Here is a 17348-nt window from a genome sequence, read left to right on the forward strand (position 1 = left end):
GGAGGGCCAGCCTGCCCGAAATAAAGACTTTTAGACCCTGAAAGTCATTTTTTTCTTCAACTTTCTTAACAGGCAGTTCAAATGTGTCAAAGTTGAAAATCTCTTCCATCTGGGCAAATATCCACGCACGAGGGAGGTGGTCCTCCAAGAGAACATAATTAAAGTTTGTCGTAACTATGTCCCTCATCAAATGGATAATGTCTTTCAATGTAACAACTTAGGGAGCTATACCATAGATGGCTCCATGGAAGCAATTGTGTCGGTGAGATAGAGAATATGACCTGTCAAGGACTCCAGGCGGAGCACCCCTCAAAGTCCAGGAATATACCTATGTAAGTAGTGTACTGATGCAAGATAAGTAGGCAAAAGCATACACCAGGAAAGAACAGACAAAACAGGGCAAAGCACAGGAACATGATAGTGAATACAAAGCAACCTTAATGTGAACAAACAGGGGTAAGACCAAATAATTGGCAACCACACTGGATTACCATTAGGACTGTATGCAGGTAAGACTCAGAACTTCCCACAGCAACTGGGAATGTCAATGTCTCTGTTCAGATTACTCTTACAGATAGTCACCTTGCAAAGCCCGTAGAAAGGAGGCAGCAGAAGTGATTCTGTATCTGGATCCCAAGGCACAAACAAGGACACGCCCTTATGAGTTCAGCAGGAGACACAATGGTGATTCTTAAAAAAAAGAGAGATGTCATACTGTCATTGTCACAGTTAGGCACTTAAGACTACATGTTGTTTCAAAAACACACAAGGGACAACCCTGATGTACTAAGGAACCAAGGGCAAGTATTTTATAAAGGAACAGATAGATAAAAGGACTATAGATTTAAATACCACATAGAATTACAGTGAAGTATATGGAAAACATGCAATAAATCAGTATATTTATTCCAAACGAAAGTAAGAAAACAATGTAGTTGGAAAACAAAAATGTTTTGGAAACAATAAATCATAATTGCTCTGGCATTCCCAAAGCACAGTTAAAGTCACAATTTTACAGTACTCTTGCTTATGCCAAAACATATACTATTGTACAGAGTCCAAGTACTAAATAACAATGATGTTTCAATCCCTTATTTGCTTGTTGGGATCATCACCAGGACATAAAAAGTATGCCTGAGATGCACATAAGTAGTAACTGACTATACAACCAAGACCTGTTAAAAGGAAGGGAAGAAAAAAAGAAGAAAAAAAGAAATAAAGAGAGAAAAATGAAAAAAAGGAATAGATTAGATATTGCTATATGTCAAAAATATAATATAAATGTGCTGCCACACCCTGCATCGCGTGCAGGAAAGATTTGCCATGCAGGGTCTCATGCTGTGCCCACACTTGGATCAGGATGATAAATGAAGCTAATAAACCAGTGAATGTGTCCTAGAACAGTAAGGAATCAGGACCAGTGTATATAGTCATCGGTGCCACAAAAACTGTGAGCCCAATCAATGCTATTTTTAAAACTTTCTTTATTGGTATTTTTATCATGTCTGACATCAGACATGATTGAACGTTACTATAACACAAAACATAACAAGCAGTGCATTTCGGTAATTCAATGAAGGAACTATTTCAGAGGCCTGAGCATGGGCAAGGGGAGTGCATACCATGCTGGATCACGTAGCAAACGGAGCTGGGACCCTGCTTCACAAAGCACATCAATGCCCAGGTGACCCAACAATCACACATGGAGTCCACCCGGCAACACCATTCGTCAGCAAACGTTACAATCGTAGATAGAAAAACACAACAATGGTGTCTGCACATCACTCCCCCTCACTTGAGCTGTCAGGAGAATCACATTCATCCCCCTCTGTAAAATTGTGCAGTAGGGACCCCCACAGCGCCACAGCCTCAGAGGCCCCCCGTCCCTGCAGGTATTACGCATATGCACTTCCTCCGCCACTCCCCATTCAAGGAGATCCCTCTGCAATGATGCCTCCCAGAGAACCCGAGCACTCATCCAGCATATAGCCACTCATCTCTTGGCTAACAGCAATGCTAGTCAGGCACTCTTATGATATATCTGTCGACCCCTGGGTCTAGGTACCACTCCCAGAAGGCAAGCCTTCGGGGTCAAGGGTAACGCTATGCCAGTCCCTTCTGTTATCTTCAGAACCACCTGTTCCCAGTATCCCGAACCCCTCCGCATGTCCAGGCTAGATGCAAAAAACTGGTGTCTAACTGTCCACGTTTCGCGAACTTTGCCTCCCTATCAGGATTTATTCGATTAAGGCACTTGGGGATCACATATGCGCGGTGCAAAAAGTTAAAGTAGAGCAACTTAAATCTATTATTACAGGACACTTTCTTCACCAACATACACACTTGTGCCCAATCCGCGTCTGCTATCGGCTCCTCCAACTTCCTCGCCCATGCAGCAGGTGCCACACACTGGGGTAGCACCTGATCACCTCTGACAGCTTTATAGAACAATGAAATGAGGTGTCCTCCCCTCTCCCTATCGGAGGAAGCCTCCCAGCACATGGGATGGGTGCGGGGGCAGCCGGGAAGCCAACCCAGATCTCCCACGCCACACTTTCCAACATGGCGTACTGCAGAAACTGGCCCGACCCCACCTCAAAAGTTTCCTGAGCCTCTGGGAACGCAATGAACACCTCCCCAGGGTAAAGATCCCCACTAGTCGGGCAGCCACTTGCCTTCCAACGATCCATAGACATATCGGCGTTGAGCGCCCGGAACAGTGCAAGATCCCAGATGACCAGCTTCCTGTCAGACGGTGCACTACCCAGCAGTTTACTCACAAACACCTCCCAGATTGCCCCGGTCTGCCTCACCAGATAAGGAGCTCCCTCCATCGACCTTCCTCCTCTCATCAGTAATTGCACCAGGGAGGCACCACCCAACATGCCAAGAAACAACCTCTTTTCCCAATTACTTGATACTGTCAGCCATCGTGCTGCGTGTTGTAAATCAGGCAGGGCGACACCACCATCCTCCATGTCCCGTTCAAGAACCGACAATGCCACCCTACTACGATGTCCGGCCCAGACCAGGGAGATATGCAAACTATGTAACTTCCGGAAAAAGGAGGAACGGCACAGGAAGTGCTGCACTTGTAGCATCTCCTGTCGCACTTCCTGCGATGTCTCCCCAGAGCCCTGCAGAACCGTCAGCTTGCGTTTCTGCATCCCCAAGGTCGCCTCCAGTTGGCACCGCACTCCACATGTCACACCCACAGAGGCCGCTCTCATGACGGCCTTAAGTGCCTCCCAGCCCAGTGCCTTGGTGGTCGCAGACTGACAATTAAACTCCACATAATCCATCAGAACACTCACAGTAGTCTCTCGGCAGGCTGGATCCGCTAAAAGATCCGGAGGCACATGCCGGCCACGGACATGCTGCCCAGCTGGACCCCACTGCAACGCCAACTACACCAGCGCATGATCAGATAGGAACCGACCCAAATGCATCGCCTCCACCAAGGACTGCAGATCCATGCCACTCACTAATATACGATCCAGGTGACTGTAAGTGTTATGCATCAGTGAATGACATGTAAATTCCTGACCCTCTGGATGTAAATCCCGCCAGCTTTCCCTGAACCCCAAGTCATGCATAACTGCTGTGAGCAAGGTCGACATCAGCAGTTTAGTGCCCTGTCGGGTGGGGTGCCTATCTGTTCAGCCATCCAGGACACAATTGAAGTCCCCTACCCATATAATCAGTGTCCTTATACAGCCCTCCAATAACTCTTGTAAATGCATGAAGAATAATTTATCATCTATATTGGGTGCATAAGTGTTAAGCAGTATAACCTCTCTACCATCTAGCATCCCCTGGACTGACACATAGCGACCCTCCACATCTGCTTCACTATACGTGTGTCTAAAAAGCACCCCAGGTGCGATCCAAATGGCAACCCCTTTTGCATAAGAAGAGTAAGTTGCAGAGTATTAGCTGCATCTCCATTTCTTCCCCAACCGCTGAACCTCCTACTCCACTAAATGGGTCTCCTGCTATTTGTATTTTATGACGGCGGAGGAATGAATGTACCCTATAACATTTGGAGTAGCCCTTCAAGCCCCTGACATTCCATTTCAAGATGTTTGTGCGTTCCGCCATAATGATCTCCGATCCTCCCCCAGCCTGAGTGAGCCGTCCCACCGCCCTGAATCATCATCCTCCCATGTCCTTCCAGATATTAGAGATGTGTATAAATTCACACATGCACTGTATGAACACAGCCCCTTCTTAAACCGAGGAGCAGTATGAAACAAGTCAAAACACTTAACACCCCCCTCCGCGGACAGGCAGCAAAACAAATGAAACAATAAGCACTGCTCATCCATAAAGTACCATGCTGTCAGGACCCACAGCCTAATCCTGTCACACTGAAACATGGCCTACCACTAATAGTGAAGAGAGGCTGTCACGCCCCTCAAACCAAATAACGTCCCAACCGGTGACCAAGTATTAGAAATTGAGGCATCCATAGCTCCACCAGCCGTGCTCGATGGAATCTGATCTCACTTCCCAGAGCTCCATATCAGACAAAAGAGAATGGATGGAAGAAAAAAGGAAAGGAGGGAGGACAAGAAGTCAGAAACATGGCGTGCACAATACATCCAGCAGTTGCACAGTCATGTGCCAATCTCTACAACCATCGCCCCATCTGCATCAACGGTCTCCATGGACCCAATTGTCACATCCTGTCATGTCAGTGCCATCCTGCCGTCTTCCTGGATTTCGACCCTGGTCCGATTCGCCCCCTCTCTAGGTGACAACTCCAACTGTCAGTAGGCCTCCCGAGACCTCCATGTTGACCTACGGGCCCCCTGTGTAGTGCCATCGCCCTTCCTCTGGGGTCTCACTCCCCCACGAGGTAATTTGTCCCATATCTCCAGCCATTTCCACACTTCGTCTGGCATATCAAAGAAATAGGACTTGTCGCCATGAAGGAAATTTAGACGGATAGGATACAGCAGCATATAGGGCATGGTCAGCACTCGCAGCTTGGCCTTGACCTCCAAGAATCCCTTCCTGGATCCCTGTACTTTGTTGGTGTAATCTGGATATATTGAAATCTTGTGATTGTCAAAGTGAACTGACTCCATGCCACGACTGGCCAGGAATATGCAATCCCTGTTTTTATAGTTGAGTATACGGGCTATGATGGCCCGCGGGGGTGCCCCTGGCCTAGGGGGAGCAACCAATGCACGGTGCGCCCTTTCGATCGCAAATATTGGAGACAGTCCCACTGGTTTCAGCACCTCCTGCACCCAATGCTCCACAAAGGCCTCCATGTATGACCCCTCAGCCCGCTCCAGGAACCCAATAAGCTGGATATTGTTGCAACGGGACATACTCTCCGGATACCTTCCGGAGGTCCTCCCAAAGGAGATTGACCTCGACTGCCACTAATTCAATCTTCTCTTTCAGGGTCTCTCTAGACCCCTGAATTACCGCCAACAATTCAGCTCTCGTGGTCTCAAACCCAGGGGTTACCAACTCCACATCAGTCCCGTGCCTGGTCAGGCACGTCTCCTGTTGCCCCAATAGAGCAGGTGTGGTGTATAACTGCATTGTATTTCTCTGTAACGGGGCTGGTCGCTTGCTCTTACCCATCAGTGGGGGCCCAAATGGGTGCAACAGTCAAAATTTGACAGCAGGAGAAGCCACAGGGGGCGAGAGGCAACCCTCACCAGTTCAAAACGTCCTGGCGACCACCTGTATTCTGCAGTCAAATAGTGTCACCCCCCTCACCCTTTCAGGGGGTCTATCTGGGACTTGGGTCCAGACACACCCTCAGGGCCCAGTGTCTCCTCCCCGCCGCTGGTACTGTTGCGCCACCTAGAGACCCCCCAGGCCAAGCCCAGGCACCATCAGGGGCCGCCTCCAGCAGCATCTCTGGCCCCAGGCCCGAGGGCCAGCCCCACCCCAGCCCAGGATCCACGTCGGTCTTCATGCCCCCCAGCAGGGCCCTCCTCCAGCACGCTCACCTCAGGGGCCCCGGTGTCACTGCACCGCATCCTTCACCACCGAACCGGGCAACTCCAAGCCCGGCCCAGCTATGGCGCTCCTCTCTGAGGGCCCTCAGCACTCCAACACCACATGGGCGCACCTGCACTCTGGCCCAGGAGAACCAGGCCGCGCACCGTGCAGCAGAGGGAGACGACTTCTCGTCTCCCACTCCTGCCACACTCACCTCTGGCTCTCCCTCATCTGCGCTGCTACACTCTAGGCCACGAGCCCAGGCCACGACAGGTACGGGCCGCAGCACCCACTCGGGCCTTCACTTCAGGCCCACTGCTGACACCAGTTAGGGCCCACTGCACTCCAACACCACGTGGCCCAGGAGAACCGGGCTGCGCACCATGCGACAGTGGGAGACAACTTCTCCCACCCCTGCCGCGCTCTCCTCCAGCACTCCCTCCTCCACGCTGGTGCACTCTAGACTAAGAGCCCTGGCTGAGTCAGATCCAGCCACAGCACCCAGCCGGTCCTTCACTCCAGGCCCACTTCTGCTGACACCAGTTAGGCAGCGAGTACCAGCGATACGCCCACGGCCCTCCACCACAATCTGGGAGCCCCACAAAATCACAGGCACGCAGGGGGGCCCAGCAAATAGCGATCCATCACGGTATGCCCGTTTGGGCAGGATTAATGAAAGTATTTTGTTGAGGATGCGGAATCCTCTCAAAGGCGCGTCTTGTTGGCCATCTTGCGTGGCTACGCCCCCAGCCCAATCTATGCTTACAGAAACCAATCACTTTTTGTTCTGTGAGTACACCAATGCAAGGTTATGTGCCATGAAGCTGTGAAGTCATTCCATGCTTAAGCAAACTAATCACTCAGTGAGTAGCCAGCAGAAGGGTTCTAATTGTACAACCCACTAAAATAAACCTTTATCCTCAATCAAGGCCCTCAATGGGCAATTAACAGTAATTAGTGGAACCCAAAAAAATAAATTACTACCAAATTATCAGTAATAGAACCAATTGTGCAGCATGCAAGTTACCAAATGACGTTAGAGCAAAACAAGTTATTGGATGTCCCCATTGGAACCAACAGAGTTTAGAAGATAGCGGGGCAAACAAATTATTACATGTGTTAAAGTCAGCATTTTATAACCCATGTTACCAACTATATCACTCACCTAAACAGCATAAGGTGTAGGCATGTGCCAGCATTCAAGCAAATTATTGACAAAGAAAGCCTGAGCCAAAAGCAGACACGGGTCGTGCTCCTGTGAAAGCTGAATTAATTACTAATAAATTGGCATTGATTAGTAACTAAGAATTGACATGAATTATGCTAATATAGAGAAATTGAATGTTTTGAAAATGTGCCCACCTGAGTGGCAACCGTAACGTGTATGACATTAATAAAGAAATAATATTAACAGTTTCGAAATAATTTGCACATGAAGAACTAAATGAATTAGTGGACCATATTAAAGTGTTAATGAAATGCATTTACTTAAACTTACTAGACATAGAGTAACTGTGAAAATTATGGGCCTAGTCGACAAGGCCTCATGTTAAGCTTCATGGCATAAATAAATGTTTGTAAATGTTTTCTGTCTCAGAAGAATTCACACTTGTTCTTTGTTCACACAATGCTGACCAAATGGACGTAATGTTGCAATGGTAAACTAGTTGATGCCTTAAACATTTTGTGAGAAATGTCTGCTGTAATGCAATGTACTAGCTATAGATAAATGTGTATCTTTGGTGCGTGAGAAACTGATATTCTTTGGATGTGACAATGACTTCACTGACTGGAGTTATGCTTGCAACTGAAGTTACCTGATGAACACTGGTGATGGGAGCGGGAGAACAGGAGACAAACATTGACGTGTGAAAGAGTGTCTAACTATATCCAAGATTTAAGCATTATTGTTTATTGGTTTTACTGTGAACACCCGACGTACTGACCAATGAGAGCTTGAGAAATTACTTTTGTTGAGTTGACTTATCCCCACTGCACTTACCAGGAGGATTGCAGTTCCAGATGTCTTTTTCTTCATAGCCTTTTAGCCTCATTGCGTAGTTACTAATTTTATTGATTGTTAATGCTATTGATGCTGTTTCCTTAGTTTGATGCCCTTTCTATGTTGGTTCAGTTAACTTAGAGCACAATTGTGGCTGAGCCAATCCTCTTCACTTTCCACTGCCAATGAAGACTTGAGGGATGCCCCATTGACAAAGAAGTCTCTGCTTGCTGTTCCATTCAGGAAAGGTATAACAAAATGAAATTGTCTTTGTTATAGATTTTTGTTTTTTCTTTTAGGTACCAACCGCTATTTTGATAGAGCCCTAGCTAGATGTTTTCCAAATTAACTTTTGTCAATTTCCCTTTTTGCATGAAAGCCAAACATGCTCTTCGAATTAGAGGGGTAGTTAGTGTGTCCATGTTCAAACGAAGGTTATCAACAAAGGATTCATTTTATTCACCTGTCAAGTCTAGATATATGTCATTTCTACTGTTCAGTTATTGTTGTTATTAATTTGTGCGGTAACTCTTGAAAGTTTAGCATTGTTAATCTAGGGAAATAAACCTTCTAACTCTACCAAAAGGTGTGGTTATTCAGGGCCTCATGGGCCATGGTGAGTAAAGTTTACTGGCTCAAAATTTCTGATACTGATTTGTAAACTGATTAAAACAAGTTGCATTGTTGCTGGTTAGGTCACGAGTAAATTTTGATATCTTTGGTGGAACACTCTTAACGGAGTCAAAAGGTCCATCAAGCCTCTAACGCGTCCCCTTATAAATAAATTATCAAAGACCAAATAAGACCAGACGTGCTCACAGTTTTTGGTAGCAGAAATAGATGGTTACACCTCCTTAAGAGGCAGCCATGACTTCCCAGTTATAGATAATAAAGTAAATGGTTACTTCTCCTTAACAGGCTGCCATAGTTTCCCAGTAGTAGATAATAAAGTAAACAGTTTCGCCTCCTTAAAGAGAGCTCCATGGTCTCACAGTTTGCTGACAAAATTGAAGGTTATGTCTCCTTAAGTTGTCCCCAGTTCTAGTTTCAGAAACAAAAGGGTATGTCCCCTAAAGAGATTATCATGTCTTTAATGTAGAGATAACATTTGATGACATTCCCAAAAATGTGGGTTTTGCCAGTGCTTGTTTGAAGATGTCCTCAGCATTCCTAGTGTGATTTATGTATACAACAGATTTTGTACTTGCACTGCTTGAGCGAATTGCAGGTGAATTGTGATGTTTGTGAGTAATAGGGAGTTTGCGTACTCCAGTGTAGTTGTTTAGGGAGTGTGCATACTCCAAAGGGTGTATGTAGGGAAGTCATTGAACTTCACTTGTGTGTGGTGCTTAGTGCTCAAAAATTGCCCACATGGTTGTTGGTATACGGACCCTGCATGGTCTAAGACTCTGGAGTATTAGTTATTGAACATATGTAGAATTGGCCTGCTTAATAGGTCAATCAGGGGTGGTTGACAAACTCATAAAGTGTGTGTTAAAAGGAAGTGTTAGTTTTGACAGAGATTTGGTGATTCCTAAGTGCACCAGGAGGATCTGATGATCAGTCAATGGTAGAATTTGCTGACTGAATTTTTCTTGCGAGCCAGGGAAACTGGAATTGAAGGAGTATCTGTTAAAGCTAAAAGCCGCAGTTGAAAATTCAGAAGGGTTTCCGAAGCGATTGTGTTTCCTACCTGCAGTACACAGACAAGTTTGGTGTATTGATTTTTCTTTGGTGCTCGCGATATTTGCACTTAGTTTGGTGTGGATCTGTTCTGAGGAAGACAAGCTGGAGGGCTTTGTCAGCCGCTGTACATGTGAGTGTGACATCACTAGGTCCATGCTGGGACACGTTGGTTGGTGAGAAAAGTCGCGAATGGATTAGTGGACAACTGTGAAGAATTATTGGTTGAGAAAGGCAAGTGAAAATGATTTTGAGATTGATATTTACTTTCTGATTTGATAAAAGGATTGCTTAACCCGAAAATGAAATTTTTGAAAGCAATAAAGAGTGACCTAAGGGGAGATGCTTTAATTCCAGTTAGAATAGGAGAAATCACACCGCCAGAAGGCACACTGGCATATATAGTACTTGAATAACAAGGTGCTGCACCATGTCTTTGGTTAAAACAATGGTGCAAAGATACAGAAAAGGAAGGGAGCTTAGCGTTTTCTGCCCATGGATCCTTTAATATGAGAATCTTAGAGAACTTGAGGAGAGTACTGTATGATTCAAAACCTCCTCCGAGACCTGCAGAATTTGAAGCATTAGCTATTTGGGAGTCAGTGGCCAGAGAGCAAAGGCAACAGAAATTTCGAGAGGAGAATGAGAAAAGCTGCAAAGACTTTAGCTGTGGCAAGATGGGATAGTGAGCCACATTTTGGAGAACTGAGACTTTAGAGGGAATTGAGATGTTTCCTGCAGTTACACAAGAGAACGAGCACAATGCCAAACAGAATGCCAAGAAGAAGGGTTTGTATTTTTCTGAGGAAAAGGAGCAGAAATCAAAAGATTCTAGATAGTCTTTAATCTATGATGAAGACTCAAATGATGATGAGTTTATTTTGGAACTATTGAGAAGTCATCCCCCAACACATGCAGCACATGAGACAGGCCCCAGTACTAGTGCCGAGCCTACTGCTCCAGTACCCACCGAAGCGACACAAAGCGAAGTACAGCTTAACCCTACCATCCCTACCACTTCCACAATTCAGACCTCTATGCCGCAGATTGATATACCTAGGATTTATCCAGACGTACCTATTGTAAATACTGCAACAAGTTTAATGGTGCCAACAGGACAAGCTTCCCAAATGAGACAGGTTTATCAGAAGCCGACATTTATTCAATAAAATCTACACCTAATTTGATATCCCCTATGCAAGTCCAGACAATCCTGAGATACACCCCCATAACAGTGTCACAAACAAATACATCTGCGTTGACAAGTCAGAATACAGGAGTAATGTACTCTAGAGATCAAAATGTCCAACCAAATCCAGACGCTGTGTCAGTACCTGTTACTATTGGTCCCGTTTTACCATTGTTTGCTCAGGGAAATAAGAAGAGCAATGAACAGAACATTTTGAATTCAAGTGTAGAAATGGAAAGATTCAATGTAAATACAGGAGTCATGTCTCAGATGAAGCAAACATTTGACATGACAGGTCCATTAATTGACTTGAATTATTCCAGGACTCCACCAAATAATCCGGGGAGTCCAGACATAGGTCCTAACCCATTTTTGATGACTCCGGAGACTCCATATGTAATGTTACAATAAGTGCCCAATGTAAGTAATAACTCTCATTACAAGGTTTGACAGCTCAGCAATTAAAAAATGACTGAAAAGGCTGAATAGCACGGCAAGAGATTCAAATGGAGGAAGTCCATTACATTTGACCAGGCTTAAATTAGAAGTAGAGGAATTAATTGAGGGAAAAATTGAACTGAACAGAATTGACTCATATAGAGAAGATGAATTGCGCTTCTTGTGCAAAATAATTACCAAAAAAGCATGATTGGAATGCCAGAGATTAGCAGACCTGGCAGAGAAATGCAACATAGAGGTTGAGAAAAAAAAGCATTTGAGAAGAAGTTAGAGGTTATAATTTGACTCTAAGGATATGGATAACATGAGAATACTGGGAATGAAAATTCACATTAGGGAATTAATCCAGAACATTCAGACATGGGGAGCATTAGAGAAATTCCTGGGGTGAATGTTGTACATGTCCCTTGTTACAAATGACTACCCAAGATTGAGAGAGAAGCCAGTGGAATGGTACCAACAACAGGCAGGTTTGTGAAGGTTGCAAAATGCCTGTGGGAAGATTTGAATACCCTGTTATAGTGGTTACAGCTGATTTATAGGTTGAATGAAAAAGGAGTGTAGATTGGCCAACGAGAGAGCCCCCACGAGATCTGTCTACAGGTTCACCATCTCAGGATGTAATGAAGTACTATTACAAGGTCAATGATTTTTTGAAAACAAGAATTTCTCCCAAGAATATTGATTGGCAGAGAACAGATAGGATAGCTTAAGAAGGAAAGGAGTCCATACATGCCTACTACGAAAGACTGTTGCAAGCATTCAAACAATACAATGGTACAGATACAATTAAGCCGAAAGACATGATTCATTTTGTGTTCAGATTTGTTGAAGGACAGAGCCCTGAAATTAGCCAGATGATTAAGAGTCATTTTTATTTGCTGGTAAGCAAAGCCGATGGATGAAGTATTAAAGTATGCCAAGAACTTTAGTGATGAGATTGAATTGAAGCAGAGAAAGTTGAAAGAGAAGGCAATGGTGATCCAGATTAAGGCAGCACAATCAGGAATTAAGGGAATTTTTCCACAGCAGCAGCAGGGAAACATGTTGTTTCAGAACTAGGCGAAAGGTAGAGGTCGTGCTGGAAAAGGAAATGTGAACCGTGGCATTGATTTGAGCACTGTAGTTACTCAGAATGATATGCAGCCAATGAAAAGGAAGTTACCTTGCTACGCTTGTGGTGGCCTCAGACATTGGAAGTGGAAGTGTCTAATGCTAGAACAGGAAAGTGTTGTCACACAGATGAATGAAAACAATCTTTTTCCAAGTATGAGAGGACCAAGAATGAGAGGTCAAAAGTTTAATTTCCAGAAAAATGTGACTCAAGTGCAAGGTCCTTAGCCCATGCAACAGATGCAAATACCACGTTGGCAGATGCTGCAGTCACAGAAAATGCAGCCCCAAGTTCAAATGGTACCTCAAGCCCCAATTGAACAGCAGCAGATGATGCTGCCTCAGTAGGGTACAGGTCAATGGTTTAACACCAGTAATAATACAATACGCCAATACCCATTACACAGTGAGGATGAATCGAAAGATGAGTTGATGAGTGAGAGTTCAGATGAAGAAGAATGCATGTTGGCAGCTTCATTAGAAGTAGACCAAAAGGGTCCATATGTGAAGGGAAAGGTAATAGGTCACAAAGACTCATTCTTAGTCGATACAGGAGATACACATTCCACTGTAAGATCTGGAGAAGTCTCTAACGTAAAGGGAAAACAGTGCAAATCATGGGAGTTGCAAATCAGTATTTGATGAACCTGATTACAGAACTAGTTCCAGTTAAAACTGGAAATTTCAAAGACTTACACAAATTTGTAGTTTGTGACTTGAGTCCAGTTTCCTTACTAGGAAGGGACTTGCTATGCAAAACGAGATGTTCAATTACCTGTTCGAATGATGGGATTGGCAATCAAAAAAATAGTGATGATTAAGATGATCAGCCTAAGGAAACCAACTGTAACTCAGTAAATGAAGAATACCCATTGATCAGTTTCCTTCCTGTCTTTACAGTACAAGATCTTCCTTCCGACCTACAGGGAACAGTTAAGATGAAAGTATGTGATTTTTCAGGGAAAGACATCAGTCTAGTTAAAGGAGTTGAGTTAGTCCAGTTAAAGTCCCAGTCAAGCCAAATGCAGTTTTTCCCCAGATTCCCCAATATCATATGAAACAAGACACAAGACACTATTGAAGGGATTGCACCTATAATTATAGAGTTCATAGGACAAGGTGTCCTAAAAGAGGTTGCTGAGCAGCCCATGTAATTCTCCTGTCATGGGATCACGAAAACCCTGTAGGAAATTTCAGATTGTTCAGGATTTGAGGAAAATCAATGATATTGTGATTACATGTTGTCCGGTGGTGCCAAATCCAGCAGTGATATTATTTCAGATCTCATGTGACACTGAATGGTTCACCATAGTGGGTCTATCTCAAGCATTCTTTTCTGTACCTCTTCATGAGTATAGCCATTTTACTTTCTGCTTTAAATTCCTTGATCACGTATATTGTTGTTGCAGAATTCCTCAAGGTTTTTCATAGTCCGCATCCATCTTTAAACAGATATTGAAGAAGAGCCTGGAGACATTGGGAATGCCTTTCCAATCAGCATTGGTTCAGTGCATTGAAGATTTGTTGGTTGCTTCAAAAACGAAGGAAGCATGCAGGCAAGATCCTATTGGCTTAATAAATCTTTTGGGAAAAAAGGGACACAATGGGGGTCATTATGACCCCGTTGGTCGGAGCTGATGTGGCGGTAGTACCGGCAACACGCTGGTGGTACTTACCACCACATTATGACATTGGCGGGCTGGCTGAAGCCAATCCGCCAATGTCCCACTCCGACCGCCATGGCAGTAGCAGCCGCTGGGCTGGAGATAACCATCTCCAGCCCGGCGGCTGCCATTGTGCCGCCAGTGGTATAATGACCCTGCCTACTGCCATGGTTTTCGTGGCATTCGTAACGCCACGAAAACCATTGCGGTAGACCCTATCAGTGACAGGGAATTCCTTCTCTGTCACTGATAGGAGGCCCCCACCCCCCAAACCTCACCAAACACCCCCACCCCCTACAGCCACACCCCCTTCACACACACGCAGACACACACTCATCTACACATACCTACACGCATGCATTCATCCATTCACGCACACATCCACACACACATCAAAACATACACGCAGACACGCATTGACATTCCCATACATACATGCACTCACACACGTTCATACACGCACTCACACACATTCATACACGCATGCAAACAACACTAAACACACATTCGCATTCACGCACACACTCACACATACATGCACACACCCACACAAACACACACAACACCCCCCACCTCCCTCCCCTGTCGGAGACACGACTTACCTGGATCCAGGGGGTCTTCCACCACCAGCCGTATTATTTTTCATGTTACTGCTGGCGGCGGTCTACTGGTGTGGCGTGCTGGTGGTAGCTGTGCCACCATACCACCATCCGCCAGTATGACCACAGCCAGACTTCGGCCCTTCTTGTGGCGGAAATCCGGCTGTGGTCATATTATGGCAGACGGATAGTAGCTGCGGCAACGGTCTTTTGGTGGATGTCACCGTGGCGGTAGGCGTTTTTTACCACCATTGTCAAAATGTGGGCCAATGTGTCCCCAGCAAAATTGCAGTACTGCCAGAAAAAAGTGAAATATTTGGGACATCAAATTGAAAAGGGAGCTAGAAAGATTTCTAGAGAAAGAGTCACTCCCATACTGCAGAAGAATCCCCCTGCTACACAAAGAGATGTCAGAATGTTTTGGGGAATGGTGAGCTATTGTCACCAGTGGATTCCCAATTTCTCAATCATTTTCAAACCACTGCAGAAGCTCACTCACAAAGGGGTTACTGACCCTCTAGAGTTAGACCAAGCTTGTATGAAAGCCTTTACAGAGTTGAGAGAAGGGCTGTGCAAAGCTCCGGCTTTGGGAATGCCTGACTACACAAAACCATTCATGCTGCTTTGTCATGAACGTGATACATGTTCACTTTCTGTTTTGACACAGGTACATGATGGTGTAAACCGCCCTTTGGCATATTGTTCTGCTACTTTGGACCCAGTCACAGCAGCTTTGCCTGGCTGTTTGCGAACAGTGGCAGAGGTTGGATTGAGCCTCACTCAGAGTGAGAGCATTGTGATGGAACATCCCTTAACTGTTTTTGTCCCTCACTCCATTGAAGTTTTGCTCACTTGGATGAAAACACAGCATCTCACAAATGCTTGATTGAACAGATACGAAACCTTGATTTTAGGTTCCCAAGATGTTACTCTGAAAAGGTGTACAGTGCCTAACCCAGCAACTTTCCTTTAAAAAAACAATTAAAATTGACAAATTGAATGATGTCGACCATGACTGTCTGGAAGTTACTGAATTGTGCACTAAACCTAGACCTGACATTTGAGATACCCGATTGGAAGAAAATGACCAAATTATTTTTGTTGATGGTTCCTGTTTAAGAGCTAACATGGGAACATTAAAAGCAGGATATGCAGTGTGCACAATATCTGGTATACTTGAAGCTTTCTGGCTTCGGGAAGTATTTTCTGCACAAGTAGCTGAGTTGGTGACTCTAACTAGAGCATGTCATGTTTCTGCACAGCTTAAAGTTACTATTTATACAGACAGCCAGTATGGATTTAGACTAGTGCATGACTTTGGCCAGCTATGTTGACAGAGAGGTTTCACAACCTCTTCTGGTTCACCAGTTAGAAATGGTGACAGAATCCATGATTTGTTACAAGCTTTACAAATGCCTGAAAAGATTGCTGTGGTGAGATGCAGTGCACACCAGAGTTCGCAAGAATTTGTTTCAATGGGAAATGGATACGCAGATCAAGTTGCAAGGTTTTGGGCATTGAGTTGTTTATCCTTTAAAGACAAATGGGAACAGTTCCCAGAAGAAGACGTTGGTACAAGTTATGCATTGACTGCTGTTGATACCTGGGAAGAGCTAAAGAGCCTGCAGGAAAGTGTTAACAAAGAAGAAAAGAAAACATGGGTTAAATCAAAATGTGTGCAGCGGGAAGATGACATTTGGGTGTCCGGGGAGAGACAAGTGGTTTTGCCCAATTATTTGCTGACTCAAATGGCTAAATATTATCATGGTCAAGCACACGTTGGGAGGGATGAAATGATTCGAACGTTCAAGCAGTCATGGTTTAATCCAAAATTTAGACAGGTTGCCAAAGCAGTTTACCACCGCTGTATCATCTGTCAACAGATGAATGTGGGTAAGAGAACAGCTGTTAACATGAGCCACACTGGATGAGCTGGAGGCCCATTCAGCAAAATGCAAATTGATTTCATTGAAATGCCTATGTGGGAAGATTGAGATATGTGTTGGTGATTGTTTGCATTTTTAGTCACTGGATTGAAGCATTGCCCCCACAAAGGAATGACAGCCTTACCATAGCAAAATTACCGCTCAGGGAACTAATACCACATTTTGGTTTTGTGGTCTCTTTAGAATCTGATAGAGGAAGTCACTTCAAAACAAAATAATTAAATTACTATGTTCAGCCTTAACCAATGAGCAGAAGTTGCACTGTAGCTATCGCCTTAAAGCCTGAGGACTCGTAGAACTAATGAATGGTACCTTGAAGTCACGACTTGCAAAGATGTGTGCATCTATGAATCTGAAACGGCCAGATGCACTGCCGTTACTTCTGATGACTATGAGAAATACACCAGAAAGAAAAACTGTATTGTTTCAGCACGAAATCCTCATGGGCCAAGCAATGAGGTTGCCAGTGGTTCCTGAAAATGCTCTTGTGAACATAACAGATGATATGGTGTTGGATTACTGCATGGGTCCGGCTGATGTGGTTCGCTCTCTTTCTCATCAGGTGGAGGACACAACTGTGCACCATCCCAAGATCAGAGTCACAACCTGAGAGCTAGAGACGGGGTTGTAATCCGAAAACACATGAGGAAAACTTGTCTGGAGCCCAGGTGGAAGGGCCCCTACCAAGGAGTACTAGTTACTACTACTGCTGTGAAGTGTGCA

At 44.8% G+C, this 17348-nt stretch overlaps 1 long non-coding RNA gene across 1 annotated transcript in view; it reads right to left on the minus strand.

Moving 5' to 3' along the window:
- LOC138260817 (uncharacterized) overlaps window positions 1-17348 on the minus strand; it is a 99351-nt gene that overhangs the window by 49106 nt on the left and 32897 nt on the right. Inside the window, exon 2 of the long non-coding RNA XR_011199010.1 lies at window positions 583-690. This is a non-coding gene — a long non-coding RNA (uncharacterized lncRNA). The remainder of the gene's footprint in view (window positions 1-582; window positions 691-17348) is intronic.

This window comes from Pleurodeles waltl, chromosome 10 (assembly GCF_031143425.1).
Source record: "Pleurodeles waltl isolate 20211129_DDA chromosome 10, aPleWal1.hap1.20221129, whole genome shotgun sequence".
In the NCBI taxonomy this organism is placed as follows: domain Eukaryota; kingdom Metazoa; phylum Chordata; class Amphibia; order Caudata; family Salamandridae; genus Pleurodeles; species Pleurodeles waltl.